General features: G+C 40.7%; 1 pseudogene; it reads left to right on the plus strand.

Moving 5' to 3' along the window:
* Positions 1-11,100, plus strand: part of LOC119731159 — a 31,953-nt pseudogene extending 20,853 nt beyond the window's left edge.
* The last annotated feature ends 6,425 nt before the right edge of the window (positions 11,101-17,525 follow it).

Genomic DNA, 17,525 nt, shown 5'->3' on the forward strand with positions numbered 1-17,525 from the left:
ACCGGTACATCTAGGTATTAGCAACAGTGAATGGATGAGAACAGGCGGAAAGTCAGAGTTTTTCTCTCAAACACTCTGATTGGAGGAACCAGGTTGGATAGTCTCCATCCTTGATATTTGTGGTCTTACTTGTGTCTGACTTTGGACTTGACTTGTGATCGACTTGACTAAAAGTCTGGATTGGCGTCGATGTTCAGTGCGCTTGGGCCGGTGATTCTTGAGCGGCCTTCACTGGTGGAATCACTCGGAGTTCTATCTGCTCCGTCTGCTGCGATAGACGGCAGCGGCGGCACTGTCGAAGGAGCTTTGCCAGTGGGGGGAAAGCCTCCAAGAACGCCGCTCGATACTGACTGTTCGTCACGCTGTACACCAGAGTATTGATGGAGCTGTTGATGAGGCGAAAAATTACTACGCATAAGGCTACGTCGACAAAGGTCCAGTACATATCGGCAGCTTTTGCGGCTGAGAGCATGGAGAAATGGAGTTTGATGTCAATGACAGTAACGGCAATGTCCGTTGAATTGAGAACGAAAAAAACAGCAGTGTTGATGACCAGCATGCGTACGACGGGGTAAACTCGACGTGTTTGGCCTGCTTGACGCTCTCGGTCACTTTGGCACAATTTGATAACGATGAAAATATACGAGGAAATAGTAATAGTAAACATTGCCAGGTAAATCACTAAAAGGATGACAGCACCTACTTGAGAGAAAACCACACTCCTGGCATAATTGGTATCAAACGCAAGTCCGCCCAAAACGCCAGTGACAAGTGCCACAACCCAGACGCCTGCTGATACCTTGGCTGCTCGTGATTTGGTCGCTCGCGCTCTCTGGGTTAGCGGTTGACGTACGGCGGAGAATCTTTCGACTGCTATGACAGTCACGAAGCCATACGAAGCAATCTGCATCGTTGAAGAAGCTATGTTTACAACTAGAGAAGCACCTGAAGCTATGTGTGTGTATTCGGCAACCCATGTTGTTGACATGAATATGATCAGAAAGGCAGCGTCAGCCACTGCTAAATTCGACAGATAGATGTTTATGATTGTGCGCATGGACTTCACTCGAATTAATATGAAGAGAAAAATAGAGTTCAGTAGAATTCCGATAGGAGCGATGATTGTGGCAAACTGACGGATTATGTCGTCGTAGGTTTGCCTATGAGTTTCCGCATCACGGAAAAGCTGCCTCTCATCAGGTGTCAGTCCTTCGCTATGTCTCATTGTCCCATTCATCTTTCTTTAAGGACGATGTCTTTACAGGCCGGTTCAGAAGTCTATATGTACATGCTCTACATTTACAGCCAGATTATAACTCGTCTTGGGAAGAGCAATATGAAATAAGAAAAGAGAAATGAAAGCGACAAACACTTGGCATGCATTATAACCAACTCACTCTTCGCGCCTTAAATGGAAATGTCAGAATACTTAGTTTCCATTTCGATCAGCAGATCCAATAAAGTTAAAGGCGCTATTGCGTGAATGGTATATTTCTAAACGCACTCCAAGGGTGAGCTCGAACTTCTAGAGCACGGGTTTGTGCATTTCAAATTGCCCCTATTGGATGTTTGATAGCACGAGAAACAATAACAATGTCTTGCAATCTTAATCTTGTTGTTGAACCTAATTACACCCTGCATTTCCCACGTTGCCCCATCACACCCCACCCGATCCCACCCTACCCCAAAGTTTGGCCAAAGTTATATACATATTTCTAAATAATCTAAACTCCCGTGTGTTAGCTTTATATACCATGCTTCATTTATTTACAGATTGTGGTCAAATAATGTTAACTTTTAGCTAACTATAGTCTGTTCCGCACTGCATGTGTATCCCTTGAATGGGTTTTTTGTAAAAGTGGTGACGTAAACTGTTTTATGTGGGCAAAAATAACATGCAAAAGATGCTTTGTATGCATTAATAAAAACACATTTGGGTCGCCTGTCTGTTGTCCGTTGGTATATGACGAAAAATATCATGGTCTATACAGAAATGAGCCATTAAAGAGAATTGTCTCCCATCCTAATTTTGTTCTGTCCCACTTTACAAACACCTTGATATAAGTTTGGGGTGCGACGTCGTGAACTTCAATGTTGGCTCTTAATTAAATAATGATAACTTGCATTTTTTATAAAAATTGCTAGAGTGCACAAATGTATTGCCTGCAGTCAATTTAAACATCAACCTTGATCCAATTTTTTTCGGAATCAATTTCATTTCCTGGACGTCAGAAGTTTCAATTTCCTTTCTCTTTTTTAACCCAGCATATTCTTATACAGTTTCTGGTTTGCTTGAGACAATAGTAGTGATACCAAAAATTCATTATCGAAACACGCTTGTGTTTCCTCGTTCACACACTGGTCACAGCCATATGTTGAACGATTTATTCTCAGAAAGTTTTTTATAGTTACAAAGTCATCACGTGAACACTATAATATTTTGGCCATGATTTGGGGCTTTATTTTTGACACTCCAGCACAAAACCAGCCGCTTGGACAAATTTTGAAAGCTGGGATTTGGGCTCATTGAAAAGGACATTTAATAAGCTTTCCAATGATGTAGGCCTACAGAATATGGTTGAAGGGATAGCCGCTTACTAAGCAAGTGTCTATGATAACGCTAGCAGATTTTGGTGATTGCAAAACAAGACTGCGTTTTGACCAAAAGATTCCGACCATTCAGTGGCCGCCTTCTGTTGGATCTTTGGTAACCAAATGTTGTATTACAAAAACATAACAGCAAATTTACCAATCAACATTAGGCCGAATTTTCTGCTCGCAATGGCGTTGCAATTTGTGAAGTGGACTCCGGTTGGCTGGCGCGTGGGGTCTCTATGCTCACATAATTATATCGGACTTTGTTGCTGAGCTTGCGGGCTCCGTTGAACAACAGCTGATACTTAAACTATACAGAATGGGAGTCTGAAAAAATGTGAAGGAGTGACAGGTTTTTTCAGTTTCCAATTCGTCGGGCCTCGGAAAGTTTTTTTATTTTCCTAAATCGAGAAATTTGTCATTAAAGTTTCCCAACTTAAGTCCTTAGAAAATTTACATATTAACTTTGTTAAAGAAAAAGTGGTGGAAAGTCGTGTCAGTCAGGCAAAATTAAATATATAAAAGTAAGTTGGCACTCTGAATGAAAAACTAGAGTGAAAGTGTGCATAAGCTTTCGAAGCTACAACTACTTCATCAGATGCATCTAGTGTGCATTCTTTCAGCAAAACGAAAACAATTCGCACACATCCCTAGACGTGTTTTTTTTTCGTTTTCTGAAGAACGCTTACCTTTTTGTTGTCCTTGAACAGAACTTTAAAACATTGGTTGTGTTTAAAATTCCGTAACTTAAAAAGTACATGAGTGATTTGAATTATTCTAAAACAACACTTTGCGTCAAAACGACAGAGTGTTTTTTAGTTGGGTTTCTCGTTGTAGACACTTGATGAATTGAATTTATTAAATCTGCTGTTTTTCGCCCGTTTGAATAAACAAGAAATAAGAGAAAAAGGATGAGTGTTAGTTTGTGAAACCGATAAAGCTGCGAAACTGCAAATTTTTGTTTTCACGAAGTAAAGGCCCTGTCACACTGTTTGCGATCCTATATGCGCTCTCACTGTGGCCTTGAAAAATAGCTGAGGCGCAACAACAACTACTGCCGGTAGATCGCAGCGACAACTACATAGGTCGCCTGATGGGCGCCGGAGGGTCTTAATGGTCTCCGATGAGCGCAAAGGTCTTTGAACATGCTCAAAAAAATCGCAACACCTCTGCGCTCTGGCCAGGGCGCCGTAATGACGCAACTCAGGCGCTGTACACGTATACAAACTAACAGGATGCCAGGGGATCATGCAAGTTTTACTTGCAGTATTTTTAGGTTTTGGCATTTTCAAATTTCTTAGGTTTTCAGCTTCAAAATTATATATGATTTCGTAGGCACTGAGAACCTTATCATGCCTAGGAGGCAGAGTTGTAACGAGTCACTGATTTTTGTGACTCGAGTCGAGTCGAGTCATTTTAAAGAAGTGACTCGAGTCGAGTCGAGTCATTAGGTCAACAAGGTCGAGTCGAGTTGAGTCGAGTCACAGTGTGGTCGAGTCGAGTGGAGTCGAGTCAAGTATTTAGCTCGAGTCAATTCGAGTCACAAATATTTGAACACTATATAATAAATTACAATAAAAAGCAACAACACAAGAGAGAAAGAATACAAGGCACCAGTCTATTACGAAAATCCAAAGACATAAAGTATGCTGTATGGTACCCAACCAACAGTTTCCATTGCTAGCTCACGTCACTGATAAGAAGATGTGAAACTTCGGTCTTATAACTGGTTTGGCTTCGGGTCTAGATTTTGTTGTTTGCTGATCGCTGACAACGTCAAAACCTAATTGCATTATACAAAACTGTTTCTGATTATTTAAAGGTGGGCCCGTCCGTATCCATTTGTTTTGTGAAATCGGGACATAAATTTAGCCAGCGTTCCACCGAACTTCAAAATCGCCCGAAACCAATGATGAAACCACGGATTGAGAAATGCGTTTTAAGTCTGGTTCCGGGTTTAGCATTACATGCTATAGAACCACAAGGTGGGAGTCTGCGACACGGTGTATGTTTGTTGTTTCATTATGGAGGAAGGAAACAGACGGCTGCTGTTTATGAACGTACATTATTCGCGAACATTAACGTGACGTGAACAAAAACTGGCAACGCGAACGGCGCGGCGTAAGTCATTGCAAATATTTTTCGCAAATAAGTTTTGCTTTTATTTTTGGGACTCGAGTCTTATTAGCCTTCCTTGAGTCGAGTCAAGTCATTCTGATGAGGGACTCGAGTCGAGTCGAGTCATTTGCTCGCAGTGACTCGAGTCGAGTAGAGTCATTTACCCGTCGGGACTCGAGTCGAGTCGAGTCGCCAAAAAATGTGACTCGAGTCGGACTCGAGTCGAGTCATTGACTCGAGTCATTACAACTCTGCTAGGAGGAAGGATTAACTGCTAAAAACCCTGACAACCAAATTAGGAGATAAAAATACGTATTGAAATTTTGCTTTTTGACTGGTCCATCACCATCATGTGCCAGATGCTATTTTTACTGTTTACCAAGCTTTCGCGTGTGGTCACGCACAGGCTTAAATCTCACGGGTTACCTGTGCGACAGTCTAGTACGCATGCGCTTTACAAAGCAATTGTGGAACTGTCGCACGGGTGTACGCACGCGGGAACATTGCCCTAGCTACACATGAAAAGATGGTTGCACGCGTAAATGTTAATAAGGGTTTTTCCGAGTCCAATGATACTGAACTGGAGAATATTGTGGACAATAAAGATGCCTCCTGCACTAAAAAAAAGTTGTCCACAGTGTTGTAGTACTCGTACTCGGTACTCGTACTCGAGTACTGCTCGAGTACTTTTTTTGGAGCACTCGTATTCGTACTCGAATGACGTTATACACCATGGCCTTATTTTATCGATACTTTTAGTTTGAAATGGTTGATTGGCATGTGGATAAATCGAAGTTTCCTGATTTTCCTCTGTGCACGTCCAGACAAACACATTTAATAGCCAGCCGTGATTGGGTCTGCACATCGGTCTTACTAGGCCTGGGCCAATTACGCACAATAAACATATGGCCGTATTCAGAATACAAGTACTCGTACTCGTACTCGGAAGTACATTCCTCGTACTCGTACTCGGAAGTAAAAGTACTTGTACTCAGAGACCTGTTCTTGTACTTGGAGGTACAAGTACTCGTACTCGTACTCGGCAACCTAAGTACTCGGCAGTACTCGGTACTCGGAAAAAAGTACTCGACTACAACGATGGTTGTCATCAATGTGGTATAAACTCTTAGGAGTTATTACTGTATTGCAAACAAAATGAAATTTTCCGGTCAAAATTTTTCCAAACGTTTGCTAAAGTGCACAGGAGAGCCACTTTGCAAACAGGTAATTGAGGGCAAAGTAATAGTTCAATACCCATCTTTCTGGTTTTTTCCCCTATTTTTTTTAAAACCTTGCAGGTATTGGCATGGTACTCGTTATCCTTTCCATGATCATGGCAGCCGGAGTTGAATTTGGCCGGAAAGCAAACGTCCATGAGTATGGCTACTTCCCGCAGGTAGTTGCTGGCAAGGTCTTCAATGCGTCGGACGTGTCCATCTTTGCACAGGTTCCTCAGTACACGTTTATAGGAATCAGTGAGGTTTTCACAATGATTACAGGTACATACTTTGCTAACTCACATTTTGAATAATTGCGCCCGAAATCAGCATCCAGAACACTTGAACTTAATTCCAACCAATCATTAGCCTTATAAATAACGTGGCGCCCTTTGCCGTTTTTCCCAATATTTCTCATACCGGTAGAGTGTTGCCAAACTTCCTCGTTGATAAACTTCAAATTCATTCCGTTAAATACTGCTAAGCACCTAGTAGTTCCTGCTAGATCCAACCAGAGTTTCCTGCTCAATCCACTGTGCCTCATTTTCATTTCCTGCTGAATCCAACGGAGTCCAACATGGCGTTATAATGCAGTTCAGTTGCCTGCTGAATCCAACATTTTGCATCAGGAATGCACACATGGGGTTTACTGCTCAATCCAACAGGCTCCATCGGGTATATGACATAGTTGGAGGGTTTGTTGGAATAAAACATGCAAGTTGAAATGTTACTCACAGGAAAAGAAAATTTGAATTTCTTGAATTTGTTGAATTTGCTAACAGTTTAAGCTCTATTGTTCTTATGTTTAATTTTGCACATTTTCTCATTGCAGGCCTGGAGTTTGCGTACTCTCAGTCTCCCAAATCAATGCAAGGAGTGGTCATGGGACTTTTCTTGCTAACAGCAGGCCTAGGTAGCTACATCGGTTCACTGCTGGTCACTATCGTCAATGCGATTTCCAAAAGTAAGTTGAAGTTGGATAACATTGACACTCAATTTATTTCCCTCGGTTTTGGTTGAATGAGAAAATCTGAAATGGGATTCGAACCTTGGACGTCCGAGATGCGGTATTAGGTAATACCGAAGTCTTACTATATAGCGCATGTATCTACCAACAATTAGGTACCCAAGGCGCTTGAAATTATGTCTATTATTAGAGACAGGCAAATGAAATACTTGAGAAATATGAGGCCCATTATGAAGCACCTTTTTACAAGGTGCTGCAGCGCATTAAGCAGCCACTGCCAGCAACGCCGGGGCAAACCCCTTCTCTTAGCGATAAACGTTACTGGGTTCTTTAACATGCATTACACAACACACTGGACCTACAGCTTTACGTACCATCCGAAGGACGAAGCAATAATGGTAAAGTGCCTTGCTCAAGAGCACAAGCACCATGTTTCCATGGTCAGGATTCGAATCCATGTACCACGGCACACGAGTCGAACACCGTAACCATTGGACCACAGCACCCCAGGTATATCTCTAGTTTATGGCGTTGAATCGTGCTTCTATCCATTTTCTTGGTTCAACCATTGAAGTGAGCCTTGATTTGTGTGATGCTGCATTATAATTGGAAATCTTAAGCTGGTTCGAGGTCAGCCTGCGATTTTCTTGCGCCGTGGTGAAACCGTCAACATCAAGCAGAAAAGTCATGCTAGGGTCACAAAACGGAGAAATTGCGTGATTAATCGTGAAACGAGTGGCATCTCGACACAGAATAATCCTTGCCATGCTCACGTCACCCAAAACGCAGTGACGATTCATCACAGTGCTTGGGTCACAAAACTGAGAAATTGCGTGATTAATCTTGGAACGAGCGGCATCTCGACACAGAATAATCCTTGCCATGCTCACGTCACCCAAAACGCAATGACTATTCATCACAGTATCACTTATCAGATGATTCTGGTTGCGCGTACAACATCATAACTTCACATGGGTTGACTGCGATTGATTCCCTCCTTTTCGGACGTACCACATTTCGTTGTGTTGCAAAAGTTGAAATCTCTTGCGATCACTGTCGATGATTTTTTTTAGTGCCAAGTAATGCCGATTGCCTTAATATCGTCGCAGTTACACTCAGGTCCCAAATAAATGTTTCCCGACGGTCGTAGCTCGGGCGCAGCTTGATCCTGAAAACTCAGTCGCCGACTGTTCTGTGTCATCGCAAGGTAGACCTGCACCTGATTTCATGAAGCGCTGCGATGCGTCACAACTTGAGTTACGACGTGTAACACGTCGCAACTCGCAACGCATCGTATCATCCATTTCACAAAAGTTGCGATGTGTTGAACGCGCCGTAAGTTCCTTGACAATGGCTTATAACACGGCGCAAGTTACGACGTGTCTAGTGGTCATCGCAAAATAAGAAGAGTCTCTTTCTTAGCCCGTTTAATGCCATAAACATGACATAAACGAGATTATAATACCGAGGCAATGTGTATACAGTTGTAAATAAAAAATTCATTGAATAATTCTGAGTTAGACTGGTATATTGCAGTTGAAATTTCAAAGTAGCTATACAGTCCACTGAGAGCTTGTTTTCCTTCAAAATTGTATCGCACGGCCGCCATTTTTGTTGTATGTTTTGACATATTTCGAGCTGTGATCTGACGACTCCTTGTTGAACATCCGACGACTATTTACTGTACGCTGACTAAATATATAATTACAGTCACCGAGTTGTGCTATAAATACACCTACGACGAGTCGCACTTACGACGTGTTTTGTGAAATGGATCGCAGGACGCGTGACAGGAACAAAGGAAAACACAAAGCCGATCCTCGGAAGCATAGCAAAAAATGACTGGGTGTGTGTGTGTGTGTGTTCCAGTTCACTGTAACTTAGTTCAGTCATCAATCTCAACCAAACTTGAAAGGTGGTCTGTGGAGAGAAGGCCGATGTCAAAAAAAATCCTTTCCAACATGGATATTTGCGAGGTCTCTGGAGTGCTCAGCTCAGTCAGTATTACTAATGTCTCTAACATATGTTTGTCCGGTGTCTCGACCAAACTCTCCATTCAACCCAAACTCCCCATTCAACTGAGAACTGGTACCTGCCGGGTGGACAATCAAGGCCGTCACTGAAAATTGTCCTTACTAACAGCCTGTACATATATACAAACTGCCAGGATGCCAGGGGGATTGCGCAAGTTTTACTTGCAGGATTTTTCATTTTCTCTAGGTGCGGGTGGCGAGTGGATCCCAAATGAAATCAACAATGGTCACCTTGAGTACTTCTTCCTTCTTCTGGCTCTGATCATGGCCATCGACTTCGGCTGTTTTCTGCTCGTCGCGAGGGGTTACATCTATGTCGAGGATGCTGAGCTACCGCATGACGACCAACCCCCTGACCCTGGGGATAAAGGAAAAAGATCTAGCAGGGGGAAAAAGAGGGGCAATCAGTCTGAAACCTCGCCCCTTTTAAGTGATACTGGATTGATATAGAAATGAGTCGCCTTTCTGTTTCTGCCATCACCTATTACTATACCTCATACATATTCATGATCGAGAGCCGAACGTTCACTGGTCAATTCACCATCACGTGCCAGATGTTATTCTTGCTGTTTACCAAACGCGCGCGCGAGGATTCACGCACATTGTAAATACGCATGCGTAGTAGACTGTCGCATGGGTTACCCGTGCGACAGTCTACTACGCATGCGCTTTACAGAGCAATCGAGGAACTGTCGCACGGGTGCAGTACGTACGCGCGAACATCGCACAGGAGAGATGCATGGTTGCACGGTTCGCGTAAATGTTAATTTCCAGAGCTCAATGATGCCGTACTGGAGAAAATGTATAGACCGTGTAAAGATGTCTCCTGTACAAAAGAAAGTTGTACACATTGCAAACAACTGTATTTACAACTGTAGTAACTGTATTATATTGCAAACGAACCGAACTAGTAATTGAAGTTGAATCTTTTGGTGAGCTGTACAAGTTTCCCCGAATTTTGTTTTAGGTGCATAATAATAAAACAAAATTCGGCAACTGAATATGTACGAGGTATAGTAAAACAAATATAACATGGTTTATTTCGGGTGGACAGTCGATATTAGCTCCCCTCGGTATTGGAAGTTGACAAACTAGTTCCCTCGGCTTCGCCTCGGGAACTAGTTTGTCAACTTCCAATACCTCGGGGAGGGAATATCGACTGTCCACCCTCAAACCATGTTATATTTGTATACTGCCTCTCCCGTGAGAGTTTCCTTTCATTCACATGTGTACGTTTTTGCTTGTGTGGGACCGAGCTTGCGTTATTGTGCCTGTAACACCCATTTCAGATTAATACTCAGAGTTGCTCTAAACCAATTTGTTCTGAAGATTTTAATTAAAGGAGGGTCCTAGTGCTTTTTGGTTTTGGCACACTGAGTATTTTTTTAAAGAGCACTACGTCCTGGAATATGCCCAATTGGGCTACAAAACGCATTTTGAGTGAAATGCTGTTTAAACTCGGAAAGAACATTTAAAAGTGGGATATAAACATCTACACAACACATCCTTGTGCGTTTTTGTGCTATTCTTGTGCGAGAACAAATTTTGGGGTCCACTTTTGCAACCCCCAAAAATGGGGCTGTTCGTGCTATATTTTTGATTCCAGCTATAAAGTGTTTTCCTTCTGCGGACGTGTAAGAAACCACATTTGTGCATTGGTGCTGTGTGTAATTTATGTGACACACACAATTGTATCATACATTGAATAAAAACGGCAGGAAAACATATGCGTACTCCGTCGTGTCGATGTAAACAATCGGTGTTTTTTTCTCGGGAACGGTAAGACATTAGGTTAGTTTCCTTTCAACTAAATCTTTTAAATAGTGTATTGATCCAAAACATGAAATTACATGTAGAGTTACATTAAATTGAATTGACCATTTGTTAGCATTACAAAAGTTATGAATCTCCCCAATGAGACATTGAACAAACAAAAAATCGGTCTACACTAAATTATCAATTTCTTTCAATTCAACTTTCAGACTTGGCGGACTCAAAGCGGACTTAAGTCGATACCCATAAACACACACTGCCATCACAACTCAGGCCTGAATTCCATCAGCAATATGTCCTGCCTAAAATGCAACCAGTGCCATATTAACATGCGCTTCACTTCAGTGTGTGTACGTGTACACATTCTGCCCAGACCAAGCGCATCACCCGACTAGGACCATGTCTAAATTTAGCTCGAGCATGAAAGAAGTGCGACGTGCTCTCTTATTTCAAAGAAATCATTGCCTCAATATGCTAAAACCAAACAAAAATGTGTTCAAGGATATCATATTGTTTGAAAATAATTGGTTTGGGGAAAAAAGGCGAAACTTGGAAAATCACTGTATTCTGACATTCGAAACAGAAGGGACTATATTGAAATATCGACTGTTGTCATTCAAACCAACTCAAGCGTCTATAGTCAGTGGAGTAGAAAATAAAGAAGGTTTCACCATCTGAAACCAAGACTTATTTGGGTCGACCTGAGTCACTTCTAATACTACTTGGTTTAGCCCAACTCCGGAAGCCAGTCTAAAATGGCTGTAAATAGATTCTGCTACTAAGGCAAATGTCCAGTCTTTCTGACTTTATGTTTGAGAAATACTGACAAAATAAATATTTTCAATCAGTTGAGCTATTCGTTAGTAGAAATGTGTTTGGTAGACAGTCCCACAACAACCTAAAAATTGTATTGGCTTCGAAATAAAAATACAGAAATGTAACATAGTACGGAAGAGGGATAGTGCCACCCAATAAGTCTGAATATATTTTTTTGTACTTGTATATATATTTTTTTGTCCTAGACTACAGCGTTAACAAAATTAATACGGAGTATGTAACAATGCATTTAAGTTAACAGATTATACTTGCTTTCTTTTACTGACAAAGCTGTTATTGCTGTAAGCTTGATATAAGAACAGGACAAAGCTAAGGATGACTTTTGTATGTCAGAGTTGTAACAAGTCATTGAATTTTGTGACGGTCGAGTCGAGTCGACTCATTTTGAGGAAGTGACTCGAGTTGAGTTGACTCATTAGGTCAAGAAGGTCGAGTCACAGTTTCTGGTCAAGTCGAAGCAATGTATGTTTGAGTCAATGTATGTTCGGGTCAATTCGAGTCCCTGATAATTTGAACACAAATCAAAAACCATCTAATAAATTACAGAATGGAAGAAGGCACACAAGGCGCCAGTTTATTATAAAGATCCAAAGACTTAAATTATGCTGCATGGTACCCAATATTCTACAACTTCTGTTGGACGTGTCTACCAAAGATCTACATAACAGTTGAAAAGAAGTGAAACTTCGGTTTTATCTCTGCATGGTATTTCTTCGGGTCTGGAATCATTTTTACGCTGACAACATCAAAACCAAATTGCAACATACATAGTATTTCTGATTTAATAGATATATTTTTGTTTTGTTTCAAGCCGGAGTTCCTACAAGGGCTTAAGAAATCCCCTAAGGACTTTAAAAAAAGCTGATAATGAAAACAAGAATTGGGAAATGCGGTTAAAGTCTGGTTCCGGGATAGTACTTTGTGCGCTACATTATAAAACCAAGAGGTGGGAGGCAGTGATAATGTACGTATGGTCACGTGATAAGCAGCCACAACATGGCAGTAACGCCATGTAACGCAAATAAGCAGAAATAAATAAATTTGTACTGTAAGTCACCGCAAATATATATTTGAACATTATTTTGACTTGGTGCTCAGTGGACCGTGGGCGCCCACTGGCACCATAGGAAAGTGCACATGTAAACAAAGTGTGACGTCATTAGTACAGTTAGAGGCTTATTTTGTCTGTAGTTTAAAAAAAATATGTTTTAGCTAACCAATCCATATTTTTACTTTTGTATTCAGAATTTGAAAGTAGTGCTTGTAGTCAAAAATATTATATTAGAGAGACAGTAAAATGAATTGCGCACAGGGGTGTTGTAAATATCCATTCCTCTGAAATGCATGCAAACTTTGAAACAACACCCCTTTTTGGGGTTAACAGTTTTGCAAACAATCTGTTCTAAGCATTTAAAATGTTTCATGCGTTTCCTGATAATGAGGGCGCTGCTGATGTGATGTCACTTTCGAAATACACTTTTTGAATGTGGTTTTCTCTTCGAATTGTAAAACTCAAAATTTCGCTCATTGAACAATGAACCACTAAAATCAGAAAAATAACCACAGCAAAACCCCCAAATTCTGGTGACTTTTCATGTTGAAACAGATGTTAGGCTGAAGTTAGTGCCTTGAATGACATCACATCTTTAATAGACGCACTAAGCACATTCTGTTTCTGCTTAGTGATTTGTATTGTGTAAATACTGTTTTAAGGAAATTCTACCTCAAAAAGTGACCATAAAATGGACAGGTTGTTTGTAGAAAATCACCTGTATACAGGGTGAGTCAAAAAAAAGTGAAACCCAAATGTTGGGACTATTGTTTTAGTGAAGTTCTGCACGTAGAAGCCCAATTAATAAGCTTTCTTTTAGTACAAGAATCATTCAAATCACTCATGTACTTTTCAAGGTGCGGAATTTTAAACACAAACACCGTTTTAATAAAGTTCTGTCCGGGGGCGTATCATAAGTCCGACGCCTCATAGGTCCGACGCCTCATAAGTCCGACATTTCGTACTTATGAGGCGTCGGACTTATGAGGCACAAAATTTATTTATTCCGCCTCATAGGTCCGACGCCTCATAAGTCCGATAACGGAAAAACAAGGCGTTTAATTTGTCGGACTTACGAGGCGTCGGAGCTATGAGGTGTCGGACTTATGAGGCGTCGGACCTATGAGGCGTCGGACATATGGGCCATTATTTGGTTAGGGTATGCGATTTTGTCGGACTGATGAGGCGTCGGACTTATGAGCGGACCCCTTCTGTCCACGGATCACAAAAAAAGTTTGCGTTCTTTCAGCGATATGAAAACAATTCACACACATCCTTATGTGATTTGTTTTCGTTTTGCTGAAAGAACTCTTACCTTTTTGTGATCCGTGGACAGAACTTTAAAACGGTGGTTGCGTTTAAAATTCCGTCACTTGAAAATTACATGAATGATTTGAATGATTCTTGTACTAAAAGAAAGCTTATGAATTGGGCTTTCATATCCTAGATTTTGAAAGTGCTCTTGCAGAACTTCACTACAACATTGTTGGTTTTTTTTTACTCACCCTGTATGGGAACAACAAACAATGCTTGAAAAGGACTTTGATCCTCTGGAAAAGTACTATGCAATATGAAATTGTGAATGTTATTACTTTTCGAAATACAACGCAAACTATGATAAAACTCATTGTTATATTTTACATGAGCATGTATGATGAAATTTTCAAAAAAGTATAAAATACTAAAATACTAAAAATGTATTTTTGTAAAAATATTTATTTACTGATTCCTTTCTGAACCATCTTTATGTAAATCTGTACTTTTTTGTTATTGTTTTGTAATATACTAAGAAAGTTACCGGTCAGAAAAATGGTTGAATGTGAATATCTGTATATGCATCCAAGACACATTATGTAAAATTAACCTTTTGGTCTAACTGAAGTAATTTTTCCATTAAATAACAGTACTAATCAGTTGACACATTCGGTATCATGAGGCTGATATCATTTTCACTGGGAAATTTAGCAGAGATTTATTTGTTAATGGTACAATTTTATATTAACTTTTGAATAAAATAATCGAGGTTCAACTGACAGTGTTTACTGTGTGTCTATAATAGTTGTGTTGTGGTGATGTGATTTATTGTAAATCTAACATGTTGACTTTATTTCTCTCTCAACAAATAACATGCAGTGTATTGCTTGAAGTTTACTGAAAGAAAATCATAAAATTGAGGGAAAAGTGGAAAAGGAAAGACTGAAGAAGATTTTCTTTTACATCAAAAAGTTCATCCCGCCCATTTGAGTAACCATTGAGAATTTTTACCTTAATAAAATATCAATAAAGAAATCTGCAGCAGAAAATGTTATTTTTAACAACTAATTAAACCATAAACGATCGTTGCCAAAAAATAGCCCCCACCACCTCTATAAAATTCTATACCCCTCGAAAAAAACGGCACATCCGCAAGGAAGAAAATAAGGACGACATCCACGTGTAGTAGTAAGTACTACTATCATGTCGAAAGTCAGCATCCAACATTGATCTTTTTGGCACAAATGAATTTACCCTTTATATATAAAAGTTATTTTGTTCTAAGTATTGAGGGAAGGGATTGACCTTGTGTTGCAGGTCAGTGGCGGATGTTTTCAAACAACCCCCCCCCCCCCGTCCAGCCGCTGACTAATGTTATGATGCTAGTAAAATGGGACAAAAAGTAATAAACGGATTGTTAATTTGTACTCAAATTGCCTTTTAATGCAGGAGAAAGCAGGGTCCAGCAGCAAGCCTTCATTTCAGCCCCCCTTTCATATCAAACCCCACCCACCCCCTTTCTTATATACCCCCCCCCCCCTATTTCCTAAAGGCCAGGAATGCCCCCCCCCCCCCCCTAACAGGTGTTCCTGATTATTTCATTTTAAATGCACAAAACATGCGCGGATCCAGGGGTGGGCCGCGGGGGCACGTGCCCCCGTCAAATTGAGTGAAAGGGGGGGGGGGGGGGAGAAAGGGGAAAAAGAGGGGGAGGAGAGCGAATAGAAGGGGAGGGCAACCTCCTTGGGGCTGGAATTAAATTACTCGATAGTAATTTTTACCGAGAGTCCCCTAAGATCCCTTGTCGTCCCGTCGGAGGTGCCCAAACCATGAAGCTATAATAGCTCCGTGCCCAAACTAAGAATAGGGTCATGAGGGTGAGAGTATGCGTGAGTTCGACCTCGGCCATTATTGGTCTAAACTTTTGGTACTCGTCATCACATGATTCGTCACATGATGCAAATGTATTTTGGCGATGACATTAACACGTGTACTCGTCCGCATCGACAGGCCATGTGCCACTGCCAGTCTATGCCAGCTGTATTTTCAGGTAAAGTCTGTTATACTTTACATAGACCTACATTGTTTTTCATACATAATTTAGGAGTATTTTACTGCATTGTTATTGCTCGTTGTCTGACGCCTCTGGCGCGCGATCTGAGCATGATCTGCTTCCCCCGGCCGGCCTAGCACAGTTTATACGCGCGGCCAGATTGACTTCACTACACTGCTATAATATGACTGCACTGCAGTGCTAGAATACCCGGTAAATAACTCCAGCTGACATGCTCATCAGGAATTCGTTACGGTACATGTCGCGATGTCGAATTCCTGATGAGCATGTCAGCTGAAGTTACCTAACATTGGCCCGGGCCCCCAAAACTTATACAGTGGCAAGTGCAAATTGTCTCTGCCAGTGTCAGTACGGTTCCCGGCTGATGATCATGTTCACTCTATTTTGGAAAACCCCGAACCCCAATCCTTTACTGCTCATTTGGGAAATTCCAAAAGAATTTCTGGGACTTCCCAAGCTAGCCCGAACTTTAATTTGTAAATTTTGCTCAATGGAAATACCAAGGATCCCGAGACTGGGATTTCCAAATGACTCAAAAAATATATTGAATTTAAGTGTCGTCCGGTTTTTCATTTTACCTTGAACATATATTATGTTTGTCCCTCGTGATTCGTGTGTCATCAGGAAATTTAAGAATGTTGCATCATGACACCACTTTTTTCATCGCCTCAACGAACTTAGTCATTGCAACTAAAATGTTAAAAGGACATGAATGAATTTGGGACTGAGAAACATTTCCAATTTTGTTACAAAATAATTTGAAAATGCAATCGACTCTGCATAGACTCACACAGCAGAAGAAGTGGCGTGATAATATTAATCAAATAAACAATTTTCTGTTTTAGGTTTTAGATCAGCAAATTATCAGTGGGGTTTCATTGCTTGTAGCTCAACACCCCCAAAATTATATCAATTAGTCCCCATTTTGACGCACTTCTTGTCATCACAATAAAAATCCTGCATTCGGGCCCGTAGATTACTATTTGTTGTAATTTATGTGCTGAAATAATGTGAGTACTGATTTTCATTTTTTTGTTGTTGCAATATTTAAAGGTGAGTGTTGTGTAAATTGGATATGAATTTTGAAACTGTACCGATAGTTTTGTGTGTAAATTTTAAGTTTATTATCTTGGCTGCTGCAAATTCTTTACTAACTGGATGATATTACGAGTAAAGGGCCCATGTAATGAATTTTTGTATTGTAATCCTTGTAAATGCAACTTTTTGTCCCATTTAACCTTATTTTTTGTTTTGCCATTTTTATGGGTATTTTTACTTGGTGCCTTTTCGGTTTTTATGCCAATGCCAAAATATGAGCAAAAGTGTGATGTCATTTCAGGCAGGAACCTTCGTGTTACAGTTATTTCAGCACCAAAAGTTGCCAAAATGGATATTTTATTGTCGTAAATTCCCTTTTTTTGTGGTGATTCGTTGTTGTGTCATTACGTGGCAGTAAAACCAACGAGCAAACTTTTCTCACAGATGTTTCAGTGAGCAAATTTGGGGCTTTTTGCACAGGAAACCCCTAACTGAATGGCATGGCTTCCTGAAATGACATCACTAGCAACAGTGCCCTCAGATGCCCAGAAAAGCATGGACAATTTTT

The sequence above is a fragment of the Patiria miniata genome, unplaced genomic scaffold (assembly GCF_015706575.1).
Source record: "Patiria miniata isolate m_02_andy unplaced genomic scaffold, ASM1570657v1 HiC_scaffold_23, whole genome shotgun sequence".
In the NCBI taxonomy this organism is placed as follows: Eukaryota; Metazoa; Echinodermata; class Asteroidea; order Valvatida; family Asterinidae; genus Patiria; species Patiria miniata.